The sequence below is a fragment of the Paramormyrops kingsleyae genome, chromosome 2 (assembly GCF_048594095.1).
Source record: "Paramormyrops kingsleyae isolate MSU_618 chromosome 2, PKINGS_0.4, whole genome shotgun sequence".
In the NCBI taxonomy this organism is placed as follows: Eukaryota; Metazoa; Chordata; class Actinopteri; order Osteoglossiformes; family Mormyridae; genus Paramormyrops; species Paramormyrops kingsleyae.
The window spans coordinates 8,613,818-8,626,650 of NC_132798.1; the positions used below are offsets into that span (position 1 = coordinate 8,613,818).

General features: G+C 45.2%; 1 long non-coding RNA gene across 1 annotated transcript; it reads right to left on the reverse strand.

The window, feature by feature from the left end:
- Nucleotides 1-2,875: 2,875 nt before the first annotated feature.
- On the reverse strand, nt 2,876-10,382 carry LOC140587688 (uncharacterized). The gene is made up of 3 exons (XR_011989367.1): nt 9,375-10,382; nt 8,083-8,136; nt 2,876-4,973 (listed from the first exon to the last, which is right to left on the reverse strand). It is a non-coding gene; the product is annotated as an uncharacterized lncRNA (long non-coding RNA).
- Nucleotides 10,383-12,833: the final 2,451 nt, after the last annotated feature.

A 12,833-nucleotide genomic window follows, 5' to 3' on the forward strand; every position in this document is an offset into this window, starting at 1 on the left:
GGCAACAGATGTTACTGCAGCAATCAAACAGAAGAGGCAGCCAAAGAGACACCACAGTCTGTGGAACGTCACTCGCCCCAACAGAGCTATTGATTTTTTTCTCAAAGAGCTGTGATTATGAATTATAGTCTATTTCAACTGTATGAAATTAAAGCTGACAGATAGATGCAGGCCGAGTTATCAGGTCTGATGGGCAAGAAATTTATGCAAGGTTTCAGGGAGAGGATGCTTTTAATATAGATTGTTAAAGGAGAAGCTTACTACGGTTTAGCTTTTGAAAGGTGTGCTTTGGGAATTCCTTATACTTAATTTGCATCACACGTGTGACATTGTGAGCTTTATGGGATGGATTTCTACTGTCTCTATGATGACTGGAGGCTTTTCCTTGTTCTTAGTCGCTAGGGAATGCCCCTTTTGTGGGACTCTGGAAAGTTCCCTGGGTTATTTTGCGGATAGCAGACGCAGAGTGTGTGCGTGCGTGTGCTGCCTTTTTCCTTCGGGTGTCTCAGCTGGCACAGTGCACAGCCCGAACCTGTTAGACCTCAAAGATCCACTCCTCCGAGGCTTCTGGCACTGCAACTGCAGGCCGTCTGCTTGACCTCAAGTGACCTTAAGGGAGAACTGTAGAATGTGGCACACTGTAGGCCGTCGGGCACCGCCATGGAAGGCCACACGCGACCAGTGCATGGCCTATCAGTCAGCGCTCACGTGTTCCTGACGGGACGGGCGGTGGACGACAAGGCGACAGCGGCAGGGACTGGGAAGTGAAAGGGGAAGCAGACGCAGGCTGGAGCCAGACAGGGTTTGGCCTGCATCAGACATCAGTGTATCAGCAGTTGGACAAAGGGGGCATGGCTTTTGATCCATTCTCCCAGCTTACGCTCTACTCAGGCCTCTCGATATCTTTATCACTACCATCTCAAACAAACAATATGACAATTCTGTCCGGTGATGTCACAGGGGCCGGTGGTTCCCGTTTTCCCATGAGCTCAGACTAGGGCTCCATTTAATCAGTGTCCTTGCGTGTCCCTTACGCCTCTCCATTGATGTGCTGTAGGGTAAAAGACCAGCATGTGGTCTGCTGGTCTTTGGTCATCGTGTCCGGCTGCTGTGACGATCAGTCACTTTATTCCTCACGATCCAGTTTGTGTGAATTATTGAATACAAAAAAAAAAAACTTACCTTTTCTGCAGCTCTTTATCATATAATGGACTCCTGAAAAACACATTCATTTTAGGAATAAAAAAGAAAACTCCAAGATATTTTTAGGTGATAACGCCAAAAATATCTTTTTAACGGCAAACGTAACAGATCACGGACAAGTTTAAGTCATTAAAAAAATACCTGTGTGAAAATGTGTGAATTTATCTGTCTCCTTACAGATAGGAGTACAACTGAAAAGAGAATGTGAGCTGCATTGTGTGTGTGTGTGTGTGTTTGTGTGTATAAATGCAGTGTAATTACCTGCTGACACTTTGAGAGTAAGTAGCCCGGTTAGGCCACAGAGCCCTGAGCTGGAAGTGCTGCCCTGGCCCTGCTGAGAGGCTGCTCAGTGGGGACCATCTGTCCTCAGCTGCCCCCAACCACTCCCGTCCACAGGAGGCTAGTTTAATGAAGTGAACAAACAAAGCAATTTCTTTTCCACAAGTCCCCAAAACCTAATAATATGTTCCACGAATTATCTAACATTTGCCCGTTTATGAGGCTTCACCAAGTGTAGAACCAATAATCTGCTTCAAGGCAAATTGAGTATTACCTGAGGAGTAATTTGAAGGCAACGTTTAGAGGTTCTGTCAATTCCACATGGTGTGCGGGAAACTAAACGAATGAATGAATGTTACATCTATACAGCACTTTTCAAGACACCCAAAGTCTTTACAGAAGCAATGGGGAGCCACTTCGACCACCACCACTGTGTAGCCCCCACCTGGATGATGCAATGGCAGCCATCACGCTCATCACACAATAGCTAAGATGGTGAAGGGGCAGGAGAGAATTCACCAGTTAGATATAGGGGATGATTAAGAGGTCAGATTAGAAAGGCCTGAGTGGGGAAAATTCAGAAATGTTACCTCTCATTTCAAGATACTGAAATGAACAAATCAGTGAAGGACTAGTGATCTGTAGCCCCAGTCATTTTAATGGTGACCAGGATATCATATATTCTCCCACCATATATTTTCACATTCACATAGACTAATTAAAGAGAACTTATTTTTGAGCTCGTTGGTAGTGTATCTTGTGCTGGTGGTATTTTGTTGCTATGTTCTGCTAAAATACCTAATGGAAGGCTCTGCTTTTATACAGCACATGTTATGTAGTGGGGGGCGGCATGGTGGTGCAGTGGTTAGCGCTGTTGCCTCGCACCTCTGGGACCTGGGTTCGAGTCTCCGCCTGGGTCACATGTGCGTGGAGTTTGCATGTTCTCCCCGTGTCGTCGTGGGGTTTCCTCAGGGTACTCCGGTTTCCCCCCACAGTCCAAAGACATGCTGCGGCTAATTGGCGTTGCTAAATTGCCCTTAGGTGTGCATGTGTGGGTGGCTGGTGTGTGAGTGTGCCCTGCAATGGGCTGGCCCCCCATCCAGGGTTGTTCCCTGCCTCGTGCCCGTTGCTTCCGGGATAGGCTCCGGACCCCCCGCGACCCAGTAGGATAAGCGGGTTGGACAATGGATGGATGGATGGATGTTATGTAGTGGACTCCTAGCACCCAAAGCTAAGTGGATCCACTAGGCCCAAGAGCCTAGGAGCTGGGAGTTCTGCCCCAGCCTGCTGTGAGGCTGCTCACTGTGGGCCACCTATCCTCATGGTACCTTTGCCCTTAGCGGGAGGCTAACTCCATAAAGTAACTATGCAAAGCAAGTTTATTTGTGGAACCAAATTCATAGAAGCTGCAAGAGATTACATAGATTACAATGATGACTCACATTATTAACAATGTTTCCCTTAACAATGGTTTAGTGACCAGTTACATGAATCATCAACTAAAAAAAACACCAATTTCCCCTGTGTACTGTCCAAGATGATTTTGCGTTGACTTTATTGCTACAGTATTTGCTCACATCACCACATATACAGTGCCACTACTTTGAAAAATGTAACACCAAAAATACACATTATTTCCCAAATGTACTGCAAAAACCAAGAGAATTAACAAAAATGCTGCGGCTGAGTGCTAATACCACCCTAATGTTTTGCTAGATAAAATACATGAACTTTAATTCTTGCTTATAAGACACCACAGGTCGAAAAAAAAATCTATCAAGTTCATAATTAAGCAGTGACATTTGAGGAAACAAAGGCAGCAAAGTGCTGGCAGAATGGCTAAAGCTCCCCTCTGTGTGTAGACCTGCTCTGGTGGATCATGTGGCCCTGATTGGTGTCCGGTCACCTGCCTTAAGACGTGACTGACCACCTCACCTGATACCCGTGGGACAGTCCGTGCCGGCTATGTAGAAGCTTCCAGAACAATTTCCTTACTTCTACGAGCTTGCTCAGAGTACTCAGCTTGTTTATCTTCACTTACAACAAGTATTCACTGACTACTGCTCTTGGTCCAGGGCCCAGAAATCTCCTATGCTATCGCTACAGTGTTTCTTGCAGGACTTCCAGCATGTTCTATGATACCTGTGCCAGTCTGAGCTCAAGAGGCACCCCAGACAGGTTTACCTTCAGGCCACATTCCCTGGGAGGCTTTATCAGCTGATTTCACTTTGTCTTGCATAGCTACATGTGCTTCTCAGGGTGGGTGGTGATGGGTGTTACTAACAGGGTAGGTGTTGCTTCTGACCACCTGGGTTGCCTAATGGGACTGAAACCTATGCGGTCTATCCAGGATGTCCCTGCCCTCATCTGCATCCACAAACCAAAACTGTTTAACCTTCATCATCATTTCCTCTCACGACCGGCACTCGGAATAAATGAGCGCTTACACTAACTGATTGTGCTGTAATATTAATGTGAGCACTGACAGTATTGATTAGTGGTGCTGCTGTTGATTGCTCCGTGTGTTTGCTACTCCCATTACAACTGCCTTGTATATAGGTCTTAAGATGTTCCCAAGATAAACTGGTATGTCTTAATTTAACATATTGGTTGTAAACACCTAAGCATTGGAGCGTACGCATACAAAAGCCAAACAAAACACATTTATTACAGCACAGAGTCATTTATACTGTAGGTGCATAAATCCCACTCAATAAATTGGAATAAAACTACCAATTTTAGCATATCGCTAAAATTTTTCACTTATACAATTAAGTATATTTGTGAACACCACCAGAATTGTATTGAGGATACTAAATGCGACAGATCCCACTCCTTTGGGCATTAGACCAATCAGCGCCAGTTGGAGTTCATTAATAGAGGCATATCAGAGATACTGGGCTAGTGGTCTATTACCCTGATAATTCCAGAATTAGCCAAACCCAGCCCTGTGTCATTGTTATTATCTTCTGCTGGGTTGAAAATACACTTGCAGAACGTGAATGGCACACAGAGCCTCCTACAGATCGCTGTGATATATTTTTTAAAACGAATGATTATATTTCCCAAGTAACACTTACTTCACCTCTTTATGAAGGTACTGGCCCCTAAGAAAAACAATAACATGCGGAGACTAACGTGTTGGATTCCATGGAACGAATCGCGCTGAAGTGGCTTGCACTTCCGCCGGTCCCCGAACTGGGAGTGCGGTAGCTGAGCAGAGTTTGTTATTTTCGGAAGGCCTTGAACTCGGAGAATCAGTTCATCGCACAGAAAAAGCATTATGGACTTTGGCATCGGCGGAATTGCGTGTGTGTTCTAGCGAAGAACTAGTCTTCGAAAAACAAACCATCCAGCTACTTCAGCTTTACTAAGAGAGTACTTGGCAGCAGGATCGCGTCAACTCCCTCTGCATGGGGAGGGTGTGTTCATTCTCTCGTGGGGTCTCGCTCAGTTGTATTATTCCCTATGAGCCGGTTCAAACTTGACTTCTAGAGAAACAGGAAGCAGAGGAATGCAGTGAAATAAGATTTTATAGTGGTTAAGAAACTGGATGTGTAAGCAGGAGAAAAGTAAAGTTTCCTGTCCTGGGGGGAAGGAGGGCAGGTCAGCAAGATGTCAATCCTCAATTTCTAAAAAAAACCATCAGTGTGGGAGCTGCTTCGCGCTGAAGTTCTTCTGAAGCAAATAATCACACAACAGGTAGATATGGAGATATCTATAGACATGGAAAGTCTCATTTACAGAGAATGTTGTATTTGTTGTTACTGTGATGGATGCATTTCTGTACTGTATCCTGTATTGTGTAATTTAAAAAGAACAATTCAGACTAATATATGCTAAAATTAGCATAAAACACAACGGAATACCTGATAGTGTTCCCCTCTCCAATGTCCAGAAATCGGCTTCATAGGATACAGTGGATATTGCACTATGCTATAAATCCCTGTGTGCTGTGAACAAGACAATTACTGAACTTTAGAAATAAGACAGAACAGATTTATTACACCTCTGAAACAGGCAGACTGGTTATTTAGGTAAAAAGGTATTGAGATGTATTAAGAAAAAGTCAGATAATATGTCAATATGCGAATATGGTATTCATTTATTCCCAGAACACAGGACCGACTGGTAATCGACAAAGTGCTTCCCTGACAGATACTGTCTCCGGGAAAGAAACACCAGGCAGACAGAGATGCTCTTCAGCTTGATCTTTGATACTTTCAAGCTTGGAGGGGTCACATGGAGGGGCCAACCTCAGCTGGGGAAGACGAAAATGCCCGTCAGTCTTAGGGCTGGAAGAATATAGTGGCGTTACCTCATAAAATGTCATTTTTAAATGATAAATTAAGGAAGAGTCCTACCAATTGACTAATGTAACGGTCTCCCTGTCTATGCATGTGTTGAAACAGATCTGTGTTTATGAGTGAAAATTCCTTGTTGCGAAAAATTAGCTGAAAACGAATCCAAAGCTACTCAGCTGTATCATTTTGAAATTTAGATCAAAGCGCCCCAACTGTCATGTGAAGCTGGTGGTACTCTCCATGAACTGCAGCCAATGTGGAGGAGAGGCGTCTTCCCGGACTGGATCCCTCTGGGGTAGCAGATGGTCGGAGCGGTTGGTCACTCTGGAGCACGGTAGGCTAGTGGTCAGGAGTTCGTGACTTCATCAGCTGGCAGCCGAAACAGGAGAACGAGCAAAGAATAATAGGTCTTTGGCCGGTTCTGGAGTGAGAATTCAGAGACGTCTCCAGTTGGCATTCCAGATGGCACCCAACGAGAGCTTCGGTGATCCCACTTCCTGTCCAGCTACCCCTAGCACTTCAAGCCGCCGCGCACGAATCCGCTCGAATGCCACCACACATTCAGGAGACAATACCGCTGACAGTGAGTGGGCTCCCGGCATGATGACGCTGTGTGTGTCACAGGCATTCGTCGTGCCGCACGCCGACACGGTTGCGCAATGGGCCATCTGATAGAGCGCCCCCCCCCCCCCCCCCAATCGCCTTGCACCCCCTACCCTGCCATCCAGTTAAACCCGTAGCTCTGATTCTCACTTGCCCTGGAGGTAACGTTGCGTCTCACGAGGGATGAGGCTTGGCATACTGTCACCGAGCCTTGAAGACTCAAACAGGAAGGACACCTGCCGCGATATTTCCCCACATGTGGCTGGTACCCACTTCCTGCAAGGCACAGATGTGACATGAATTGAGCCAGTGCAGAGTGTGTGTATTAATACACACAGGTTATTTACGTGTTTTTTCCATGCCGGCGGTGGTGGTAGGGGGTTGTGGGGAGAGTTTGACAGGTAGCTGGCTATCGGAGAGCCAGCGTCTCGCTGCAGCAAACACAGCCAGCTCGTCTTGTGGTGGTGTTTTGTCTAGACAGAGCGGCTGGATGTCACAGAGCGCCTGGGAGCCGTGTCAGGCTGACCCGCTGGGGGAGCAGACCGAGTGGCATCGTCTGGCCACCGCGGGCGAAACGTGCCGCTCTGTCTGGTACGGCGCAGACAGGAGCACCTCACCGTCGTGCTGGAGCAGTCAATATGAAAGGGCACCTCAGCTCATTTGCTCATAACAAAACCAGATTTGGACACGATACACCTTCTGGAGGTTTTGCAGTTTCTGTTCTCTTTATTACGGAAAGAAACTCATATTTGAACTACTATGGGCCCTAACTCACCATAGCCCAGTTTATGGTTTTTGTAGTCTGAACACATTAGTGTGATTCTTGAAGAGCAGCTAACATATTCAGATCAATAATCTCCCATCTGGTTTGGAGGCATGTGGTAAGTGCTTCATGCTTAATGATTAACCAAATCATATATACAGTCTTCCAACTTCCATGTATACCGTGATTTATATCCATTCAACAGTGTATTTACATTTGAATGGCATTTTAAATTCAATTACACAAGCACTTATATATGACACATATGAAATTAATATGAAAATAGTCACAATTGCAAAGCTAGATAGAAGCATCACCAGCCATCACACTCACTAAGGAGGTGATAATTGTGTCTTTTGTACTCCACAAGGTCAAGTGTTTATTTGTCTGTGCCGAAGAAGCTTTGCACGTAACGAGAGTCAGGCGGAAGAGAGAGCGATTAGAAAATGTTCCCAGTTCGGAATTTGGTTACGAAACTGCAGCCTGGCTTTGGGTCGTGACTGCAGACTGTTCTGTAAAGCGGGGCGGACTGGCCAAGCCGCGTGGTGCCGTGCCGCGGGCGGGGCTCTGGCATGACGAGCCAAAACAAAAATAACAGCGAGAAACGCCGGAGCGGGAACAGAAATATGAGGAGGATTCCGAGCTGGTTCGACGACGCAAACCTTTCGGGGGAAACCCGCATCTAGGGCTCGCGCCGTGTCCGTGAAACCACGAGCGGGGGAATATCTGGCAGAGCACGGAGCTGTCAGCGAGCTGGGCTGAGACCCCCCCCGCCCACCCCTCTGCAGTGACAGTTAGGTTTCGTGGCATGGAGGGCCAGTGAAGAGGAATGCTTAATTTCGCGCATGCGGACTCAGCGTGTCCTGGCATCAGCCTAAATGTGATAGGGGTTAGCGCTTGGATGGACCGGCCGTTTTTAGCCCAACGTACCTGGTTTTTGCTCCCTGTATTCCATGCACCATGGGCTTAGATCCTGACTGGCACCTATCCGTGACAGGGAGAGAATGTTCCGGTCGGCATGGTGTCGGCTCACCCCTGTATGAACGCAGACACCTACCACAGTGAAGGAAGTTCTGATCCTTTATCTTTAGCTCTCTGGGTCACATGCCAGGGTGTGTCTATGCAGGCTTCCAAAAAGACATGGCAGGTCGCCTCAAGCAGAACCATATCGGGACAGAATTTCTTCTTACGGAAGATTTAATGGTGGTGGTGGGATTCTGTGGGATTCGTGTACAGGAAATACCCTAGTGCGTGTCCTCAGAAATAGTTTTACTCTTCATTTACCCTTTGAGTGAAGATAGCAGAATAAAACTGAATAAAACTTTAATATTTAGTAAACAGAAACGGCTGACAGCCCTTAATCTGGCCCTTTAGACAATCTGTTGTTCAGCTACAACGGCAAATCGCAAATATTGGCCCATGGAAAAACCCACTGTGGCAAATCATTTTCTGTTATGGTAAATCATGATCTCCCAGGGGACATTCTAGTTTGCAATGAAAAAAAGCAGTTATGCTGCACCACTTAATGGTCTTATTACAAACCACGGTCAAATTTGATTGGATATAACCCCTTACAAACCATGGCATAGGCGGCACAATGGACCGATGATGCATGACAAGATCTCCTGTTCTACAAATGCGGAAGATGCCCTTGCCTTTCAGAATGGCTCTGAGACCCACTTGCAGGTAATTCATACAATGTGAGTTCTTAAACAGTGGGTATGAGGCCCTGTTTCCACAGAGACCAGAGTAACTGGCTTTCAGTCTGAACGTTCCTGTGATCGTTCGGGGACATCTCTAAAGGACTACTTTATTATTGTCAATAAACAGGCCTCACAGCTCACCGCTTTTGCCGTTTGGGTGATTCCAGCAGTGAATTAAGGCGTTTATCAAACGACCCTTCAATAACAGTCATAAATCCCGCTCAAGCAGCAAATGTAATTTTAAGTCCAGTGGTTATAATATGCATCGCTTGGAAATAGTTGCAATTATAATTACAATTTTATGGAAAAGCGACTGCAGGACAAAGGCTATAGGTCTGATGTATGCAACTCACAATTACCTCTGAAGGACTTGATATGACCTTATAGTACGTAGGTAAGTAGGCATATTTTATTGGCCCCTGGGGGAAATTGCAGGTCTGGGAACATACAGAAGGTTTAACAAGAGTAACACGGTAAGTGTGGCAATAAATACAATGCAATGAAATACAAAATATATACCTCAATGTCCACAATGAGCTATTGGAACAATGCTATTTTGTTGGACACTCTGAAGTTTCCAGAGAAGTGGATAGAATCCAGCTACAGCAGATTTGAATGGAATTCCTTTCATTTATCAACCAAAATGGCTTTTGACAATCATCTCAGCTCTTGTCGCTCTCTTGATACTCTCCCAATCTCAGCTCCTATCCACTCCAGCTCCAACCAAAATTGCAGCAGGAAACCTATAGATGAGAACCAAATACAGAAAGACAGAACAAGCTCGTTCTGCATGAACAAAATATAAAACGAGGTGGTACTGGAGGCGGCTGGTTCTGAAGGAGCCCCAGAAAAGCTTCTACGTGTACTGTGGTACTTTCACCCACTAGAACCAAGGTCCTTGCAGGAAGCCCAATGATGGGATCATTGTTGTTTATAATGATGGTGAGTTTTACCCTCATCCTATCTTTTGCTACCAGCTTCAGTGTGCCTTAGAGACAGCACTCTCTCTCATTCAGCCTTTTCAATGAGCTTAATCAGATGATGGACACCCCTAGAGGTAATGTTCTGCCCCTCCCCGCACAGACCACTATGGTAAGGAAGACAATACTAAATACCACAGAGAGGTAAAACATGGTGAGAGGTCTGTTGCAGACATTGAAGAACCTGGTTTTCATCAACCCTCTTCTGTCTATTCTTTTACAGTGCACTTGTGTTATTTCTGCAGTCCAGGTTGAGATACATGCCGACTAATCTGTAGCCGTGCACCGTCTCCACAATCTCCACTTGTATAGCGACTGGGGATGTGGCCACACCAGCAGAATGAACATCTACTTCCATCTCCTTAGTCTTCCTATGGAGTCTCAAACAGAAATCATCTACTAGCCAGGTAGTTGGCGATACAGGATGTCTGTCTGAATTGCATTGAAGTCACTGGAAAAACCCAAAAACATGTTCCTCACAAGCTCCCTGTATCATGTACTGCTAATTAGCCCTGATACACAAACGGCAGGGGGTCCAGGTGGTCACTCAGCAGAGAACAGGGCAGCTTTGCTGCCGGCCTCACAAAGGTCTTCATAATACCTGAAGTGTGAGCTTCTGGCCCATAACCTGACGTGTCAGTGAAGCATGCCTTCTTAGGGACCACACCGGATGTCATTAACTGCATAGAAACTGTCTATGGAGTTAGGTGGAGGGTGAAGTGGCCAACTTAAGCACCAGCACCAGGCCCTACAGCTTCGCAGGACTGGATACTTGATGCTGTACGGTGACTTTTACTCAAAGAGATACAAGCGACCTCAATGAACTGGGAGCTTCATGAGATACTCGCCAAAGAGGCATTTCTGAGGGAAGACTGCTTTTCGGAATCTTGCCTTGTCTTCAGACCCACATTAGCAATTCTGATTTTTCTATGCATATTACAGGTCGTCCCTAAGTTAAGAATCTCCCATTTTCAGACAACTTGTACTTACAAATAGATGGTCATAAAGTCTATTGTATTAAAAATTCGGGTTAAATACAAAGGTTCATAATGACGAAAACACGCACTACTACTACGTGAAAACATTGTGCTCCTTCAGTTACTTTTATTATAACTGTATAATAATGATTATTATGTACTGTATTATTATTTTCCCCACTTATCTACAGATATGACTTAAAGACAGACTTTGGGAACAGATCTCATTTGTAACCCAGAGACTGCTTGCACTGTGAAGCACTGTTGAACTGTGTATGCCTCTTGACGGTATATCTTGAATCAATCCTGCACTTAGATCTCCAGTCTCGATCATTACAAGAACCTTGAGCAGGTTATTCACCAGGTCTGTGTGAGACCGCACGTGTAGTTAAAACGGTAAAACCCAATCTGTGATAGATGCCTGGACTCTATAGCTAGTCAGAAAAGTTTATTTCTAACGCCAGGAGTCATCACTCAAACACGACAATTCCAGGTGTCTGTCAACATCTAAATTGTGCTGGGTTGTTCTGCATTTGCTGGAAATATACTAAAAAAAAATTAGGTACAGTGGCTCATGTGGCATGTCAAGTCAAATCAGTGCCAACACTTGTCAAATGTGTTGCCAAGCAACAAAAATGAAATGGAAGTCTAATTTAACATTATACAGACTACAGCTTACAAGTAATCCAGCCTTGAGCGTTAAAAACCTGAATGAGATGAATTGCTCTACTTGCTGTGTAGCGTGTGGAACCTCCAACAAGGCCTGCAGACCAGTATTAAACAAGGCTGAGTTTCTCAGCAAGGCCATGGAAAGAAACCCCCCCCCCCCCATCCTTCAGACCACTACTGTCCTCCAGCATTACATGAACCGAGGCAGGTCATTACTGCCGCCTTAAACAATGTCGAAAACAAACGTCCCTCTGACACTCACAAAAGCCATTCAGAATCCCTGATGAGAAAGTGGGGGAAAAAAAAAGGCATCGTTCTTTCAGAGTGGCCTCTCTTGCGGTGAAAGAGAGTGGAAAATATGAGGGAGAAAGTGAGATTTGGCCAAGTGCTTTCACAATAGGCAGTTATGGGGGCCCAAGTCATGATCGCAAGAATGGAGTCAGACCCACAAATGCTTGGTGCACAGGGGTAGTATAGTACATTTTCAGCATCCTTTACAGGGCAAATCAGTGTGACATTCTCTCAGCATGTCATAGTGCCATACAGTAAATTTTCCAATAATCTACAGGAAAAACACATCATCTCCTTGCTCGCCGTAACAATATCACTTATCTCCTATTTGGTCTCTCCTTACTTTACTCCTAAGGAGTGAAGATGAGCAACGCGTTCAGTGTGAAGCACAAAGGACATCCTCTCAGAACATAAGATTGCTCTTAAAATTCCTGTTATTAACAGTTTAAAATACGTGACATCTATCCATGTACTGCACCAAGTGCAGCTCCACAGTTTTAGAGAGATAGTAAGTGGTGTTTGCTATTGGCACAGATTTTTTTAGACTGGCTTAGAAGTGACATTTTTGATAGGACCAGTCCATTTACAGTCTTTCAGCCTTACTGGTCTCTAACAAAGATCTTTAAAATATAAGATCCATACTCTTTGTGTGCACAGTGGTTTCTAACAGACAGAGTCCTTTTTCAAGAGTCTCAACAATAACTAACATTTCACTCAACAATTGTTTGTTAGCATAAAACCTACCTCTAGCACACACTGAAACCAGAGATTAAGTGAACCTCAGAGTCAAACGTGAGCTGAGGTCATAACCACTTTTTGAGACACCAGTCTGCTCACACAGGCCTTTCTGGGCTGAGGCTGTAATGTATAATGTTCTGTTCGTTATGTCTCTTTGCAAACCTTGTCATCATGGACCTCAGTACACTTTTTCACTATTTCAGGTGCACCAATTAGGGATTGAGATACTGCCAATTCAAACCCGATGCAGAAAAGTGCAGTACGCATCAGAAGCGTAGCTTGAACTTCATGGTGAGCACACGTACTCACAAACGTAGCCGTGC